The sequence below is a fragment of the Manacus candei genome, unplaced genomic scaffold, assembly GCF_025592945.1.
Source record: "Manacus candei isolate 608988 ecotype Guabito, Panama unplaced genomic scaffold, ASM2559294v1 h1tg000019l, whole genome shotgun sequence".
Taxonomy (NCBI): Eukaryota; Metazoa; Chordata; class Aves; order Passeriformes; family Pipridae; genus Manacus; species Manacus candei.
Genome location: NW_026138067.1, coordinates 1,824,414 through 1,830,898, shown reverse-complemented (window position 1 = coordinate 1,830,898; position 6,485 = coordinate 1,824,414).

Below are 6,485 nucleotides of genomic sequence, written 5' to 3'. Positions count from 1 at the left end.
AGATTATGCTCATTGGGGTGGGAAAAGCACAGGCTTTTCTCCAAATCAAAGTGTATGTCTCACCATTTATTGAATCCTAACCTTTTCTAAACATTCTCCTTTTTGCATCTGTTCTGTTTCTGAGGGGGTGGCCACCTGCTTACAGAGGGCAGCAATGTCATCTGAGCTACCTAAGGTTCTAATGTTTTTTTGACCAAAAAGGGCACTGTGCTGAGCATGGTGAGGATTTCTGCCTGTTTCTGCTGGAAGCACAATACTATAACCTTGTTGGCAGGTGTTTTTAATGCACTATAGCAACAAGGTGGTCTGGTAATCAAGTAATTGTAGGGAAAATAGGGTGATACATCAGGCCATGATTTATTTGACGTCAGAAGTCATCTCATAACCCCTCCTGTAGGCACCAAAACTCAGTGGTGATAATGGGAAACCTTTTCTCTCTCCATCATCTTTCCTCATCTTCTCTTCTTCATTGTTCCCTATGTCACTCATTCCTTTTTCTTTCTGCAGACAAAAGAAATGAGATGTATTTAGTGCCTTTGGAGCTATGGGACACCTACTCTGTTCTCAGCTTGGGGTCTGACACCCTTTGCCACTGGAACTCCTTTGCTCGCAGCAGCACCATGTGATGCTGAACCAAAGCTCTGGAGAAGTGTGTGAATATCTGACATGGTTGTTAATGAGGAATTCAAGCTGGTGCTTATTACTAAGCAGATGGTTACCCACAGGTAATCAACCAGCAACAGCACTTCAGGTTATAGGGGAGGTTGCAAGTGTATGCCTTGACCCTTTGGGGTCCGGAAACTCTGTATGACAGAGCTAGGCACCTGCAAGTCTTCAAAATGCCCCTGAAGATCACCTTTGGTGTGAGTCCTGGAGACCATGTTTCTATGAGCTACGAGTGCTCAGTGTTGGAAAGGCATCCAAATATCTTGGCATGGGTAAGACGATGAGGGCTGTGGGCTTGTTACCTTGCATGGAAAGCCCTTGGAGTGTGCAGAGTAGTCTTTGCTCCCTCCAGCAGCATTAAATGACCCACCCAACTGGGCATCCAGTCTTGCCCTGGGTGGTAGAAGGAATGGTCTATCCAGAAGAAGAGACTAGCATAGCCAGAGCAGTATGTCTCTTATTTCCCTATCTCTGATTCTCATATAGGCAATTTCACTCTGGCATACATAAAGGAAGCAATGCCTACTATGAAAACATCTTGGAAATCATTGTCAAATAGCTCTTACAAACATCAAACACAGGAGAGATAAGCACCTGGATAAAAAGACAAATTATGTACCTTCAATACCATGAAGGCAGCACTGAAGGAAATGCATTTTTCCATAAGAAATCCACAGGAAAACCTGCAGTTCCTGCAAGAAGTGAGAAGAAAGGATGGAGAATTAGAAAGCCCGAATATTATCCTCTCCCGAGTGTGGGAGGACAGGTGGTGAGCCTGTTCCTCACAGACCACAAAGTAGATGTTCAATTTCAAAATGAAGTTTGGACAGTATGAGACCTGAATGGAGATCCTGGGGATTAAGTTTGTAGCTTAAGGTTTGGTGTTCCTATAATCCTCCTTTATTCTGGGAATTTCATTTTGTGTTATCCACGTTGTCTTCAATGCGTCCAGGCTTCTTGTTCCCTGGGCATGAGAACCCTTATGTCCTTGGTGTGAGATGATATCCTCCAGGGTGCTATGCTCTATCCTGTGCTGCAGGGAGCTATAAGCTCCATTCCTGCTAGGCTTTTCCAGGCATCTCAGCCCTAGAAAATGAAAAGTCAGAAAGATTGGGAGCCCTGCAGAGTTGTCGAAGTTGTGGACAACTGTGCAGCTCAAGGAACCAGGAAGGAATGAAGCAGGTCCTGAAAAAAATCTTTCTTTTTTTCTCAGAAGTTCATTAGAAACTGCTCAGCTAGTTCAAAACCTGCTGATTTTGATGAACTGGCATTTTCTAATGAAAACCTGTTGTTTTGGTGAAAAGTTGTACCAGCTGAGGGACAGACTTTACTGGCTGGTGGAGCTGCATGACCAGTGTCAGCCAGGCCAGCAAGCTCTGAGCCACCATGCTCAGGGAGCATAGCCCTGCTCAGCCCATACCTGGCTAGGGTCCATAAGCTGCCTTCAAACCAGGCCAGGAATGGAGAGGAGCAGTGTTAGAGGCAGGCAGGTCCTCCTTAACATCTCCTGCAGCCAGCTGATGGAAGGACCTGGCCCTCCCCTTCTTTGGCTGTTGATGCAATGGGGTTACCAGAGCTCCTGTGTCTCTAGAGCAGTTTCTAATTTGTTTATTGATGTTGACAAAAGCCCATTTGTACTTCTGTCAGCAGAGGTGATGTGGCTGTAAACAAGCAGGCTGCTCTGCCTCCTACATTATCAGCAAAATTGCCAGCTAAGCACTAACTCCTGGACCCTCTGTGGCTGATACATAGAGCAGAGCAGCAAAACAAGTGGCCTATTTACATTTTGCTATGCTGGGGGTGAGAAAAAATGAGATTTTAACCGTGGATTGCCTGAATTCACAAATAGGAAATGTATGTGTATGCAGGTGGGTGTATGGCCCCATGATTTCATGGAAGTGTGTTTCTGATCATAATTGATCTAAAATAACTGGGGGTTTAGTACTGTCTAGCTAATTTGGTGCAATTCATGCTTTCTGAGTAAAACTCATAAGATATAGATAGGAGCGATAAGAAGCTAATGGCCCTGAAATGATTGGCATGTTGTTCCATATAATAATATATATAACATATACATATAAAAGTGTTAACTGAGATTATCGTAGGCATGGCATTACAAAACCAGCATTAACTTGAGATATGACAGCCAAGCAACTCCCAGCAACACGTCCAAGACCAGTGTGACAAATGCTCCTTAACCCTTGGTCAGGGATAAGGCCAGCAGCACAGAGACTCTGCTGCTCCTCGTTCTGCAGCTGTGAGGAGTTTCCTGCTGATCAGAGGTTGGCCTGACAGCAGAGCTGCTGCTGCACAGTGGACTTGATCCTAACATGACACCTAGATGTAAAAAGGGCCGTTTTGGAAGTGGGTGGGCAGCACATGGGTGTGGGAGTGCTGATGAGGCTGCACTGGGAGCAGCAGCTGGAGAGAGGAAGGGATGCCAGAAAACACCCTTCCTCCCTCAGCCTCCACAGCTTACACAAGTTTGTCTTTTATCCCACTTTTTTTACATCCTTCCAAAGATGCCAGCCACGGTGAAATCGCCCCTGCCAGCTCTCTGCTGCATTTTGGGAGTGCAGCCCCCTGAGCCAGGAGCCAGCCCACCTCTGCAGGGCTCAAGCACTGCACAGCCTTCCAAAACCCCTTCCCTGAAGCTGTATCTCATTTATCTGCATACTTAGGTATAGGCAAAAGGGGGATTATCAGCTGCTTTACCTTGTCCTTTTCCAGAGCCCTCTTGTTTTGCCTATGACAGGCCAGTGCAGCCTTACAGCAGAATTAAGGGATACATCTGGCTCTCTGGAGAGCAGGGCTGTGGTGAGTCTGACACTGCCAGGAAGGGCTTTCACTGAGAGGCCCCCTTTTCTCTCCAGGTTGCAAAAGAAATTTAAATTTTTCTAACAGGTCACCATCAAGACAATATTCTTAAATCAGTATTGCTGCAGGACTGAGCAAACAAAAGGGAGGTTGTTTGAAACATTTCTGTTCCACGTTTGGCTCAAGCACAGCCTTTGTTACATGTGTGTAAACCCAGAGGAAAATTGCATTTGATAAACAGCGTAGTTTGCTGGGAGCCTGAGTACCTTCCCTGCTCAGAAATTAACCCTAAAAATAAATACTCCGGGAGCAAACTGTGCAGCAGCCTGTGCTATGATGCAGCAAGGGGGATCAGGGCACCGGTGCGGTTTCAGCATGTGCTTGGGTTTTTTTGAGAAAAGCATTTACAGCACCAGGATCACCAACCAAAGCAAACAGGGTGATTTCTCCTTTCCTTCAGCTAAATCAGTCCTTGGCAACAAAGGAGACAGAGAGCTGCACCATCCCCAGACTTTGGACAGGGATGTGAGCTCTGGGGCATTTTATCAATGCTTACAGCCTACCTTTAAGCTCTTAAGCAATGCCTTGGGGTGAGGAAGGGCACTGGACCCTATTGGCTCTTGGGCTAAGTGTTACAAGCACTGAGGGCTGGGGGAACCATCTTTTACCTGCCAGTGTGGCCACGCTGCTGGGAAACATCAGGTTCGTTTGCAGAGGTGACCTGGGGGAGGAAAGTGCACTTTGGGGTTACCCAGACCTGCTGTAGAGCGCAAGAAGTTGTGCTCTACTGCTCCCCTTGCTGATGGCTCTAGTTCTGCAGAGTTTAGTTTGTGTGTCCCAGCAACTCCCAGTGCCTTTACTGATCCTGGCAGCAGGAACTGACAGGGAAGCAGGGGAGGGGTGGCTCCCAGAGGGTCTCTAGGAGTGAAAAGGAGCCTTTCTCTCACAGCATGCAGCTTTTCTTAAGGGACCAGGCTTTGTCCTTGGCCATCTCCAAAGTTTCTGACATCTCTTCTGGAAAAATATCCCAACAGCTAGGAATGTGGAGTGAGGACTGGGGTTGGCCTGAGACTATGAGGGTACATGCTGACGGTCTGCCTCTCATCTGAGCTGGCCTGAGCTAAAACCATGAGCCTGGTGTTAAAGAGACAAGTCCTTGGTACATCTCAGGGGTAGGTTTTAGGCTCATCAGTGGCAAACCCACACAGCAGGCTGGGCAGAGCTGGATGATTTTGATGCACATACCCTCTAGTGGCTTCAGTCCTCAAATTATAACTAACACCTTCTCTCAATAAATAAGTGTTTCCTTAAACTCTGCTTTAGAGTGCTTGAAATTAAGATGAGTTGGCCTGTTAAGATGTCCCATGGAGAGGCAGTCAAGTTTTCCTGTTTATCAGGGAGACCGCAGGTACATGGTCTTCTCCACAGCCCAACATGCACACACACTTTCTATTGCTGTTTTCCACATCCCGGAGGAGTTTTCACTTGGTGCATACAGTTTCATGCAGCCATCATTGGACATGTTCACTGGCAAGTTGTATGGGGCTTTGAGGTGGTGGCCCTGAGCTGATGCTGTGCTTTGTTCCAGTGCCTGGTGGCAAGGCTGAGTCCTGCTGCCCCAGCTACCTCTTCCTAGGCTTGGTTTCTCCACTTGTTCCTCTCCTCACCTGGTACCACCAGCATCATCCCAGCCCTGCAGGACCTTCAGGGCTCCTTGCTCATCAACAAGCCACTTGCCTGGACAGATCCATTTCACTGCTGCTGCACAGACAATGTCAGAGGCTGAGACTTGTTCCCAACTGTGAGCCGGGTTTTAGAGTTGTTTATTTCCAAGCACATGCATTCACAGAGCTGGCTTGTGCTCCTTGCAGACTCATGCCATCCTTGAGCTGAGAGACTGACAAGGGGTGTGAAGAGCATCCAGGATTTTGCACTCCAGCATACACGCAGGCACAGAATGTGAAAACATACACTGTGGTTTCTAGTACAGCTTTTAGAGCTACCGGTCGTATGGCAATGACTGGGGGGAGGTTAAGTTTCCTGAATTCTCTAATCCTGCCTTTACCTACTGCACCCCTTTCAGGCTCTCCCTCAAGCTTGCAGTTAAAGCAGCTGCAACCCAACAGTTCTGGAGAGAAAGGGGAAGCTCAGAAAGCTAAAAGCCTAGGGAAACAAAAACCATTCCCCAGAGGAGATCAACTCCTTTCCGTTCCTCCATCTAGATACATTTAAATGTGTCTACTGCTTAATTGTGTCTTAAAGGATCCCAGCCCTTCTGTGGTAATGGCTGCTGAGCAGGCAGTGCTTCCCTTGATGACAAAGGGTGGGGAATCAGTGTGACTGGGTCAAAGTAGCCAAGAGCCCTGAGCAACCACCAAGAGAGGCTCCATTACCTCATGGTCTCTTCTGGCTGGACATTTGGTGAGCATGGGCAATGAATATTATTATTTCCAAGAAGCGTGTCATCACTCTGCGTAACAACTGACCCTCCCCTACACCAAACTGTGTGATGGGGCTGTCACCATTGCACATCTGTGCAAACCAGACAGCATCGCTGTAGGGTCCTGCTCTTCCCGTGGACAGACCTAATGGTCCTGATCCACACGTCTCTGATCCAGTGCCTCCCCATCACCATGCTCACAAATCCCTGAGACCCATCACAGCATCTGCAGCCTTCAAAGGAATTCAGTGTTTTGCCTTTCCAACAGCATAGTGCTGGGCTTTCTGCAGATGCAAAGGCAGGCTGTCACCTAAGAGAAATAACATTCAGTGAGATTGGAGTTGGTCAGCAGTGAGAGCTGCAGCTGCCTATGCAAGCCAGGCAGCCATATCCTTTTATTTTTAAAAAAGAACTTTAATGATGTCTACACTGAGAAATTTGTCAGATTTTGCCTCTGTCCCTATGGAGAGGTATGTCTCCCTGTCCCTGCTGGTTTAGGATGCAGGGAGAACCCAGAGTCTCATCGAGTCCATCAAGTTCTGCACTGAACTTTGCAGGACAC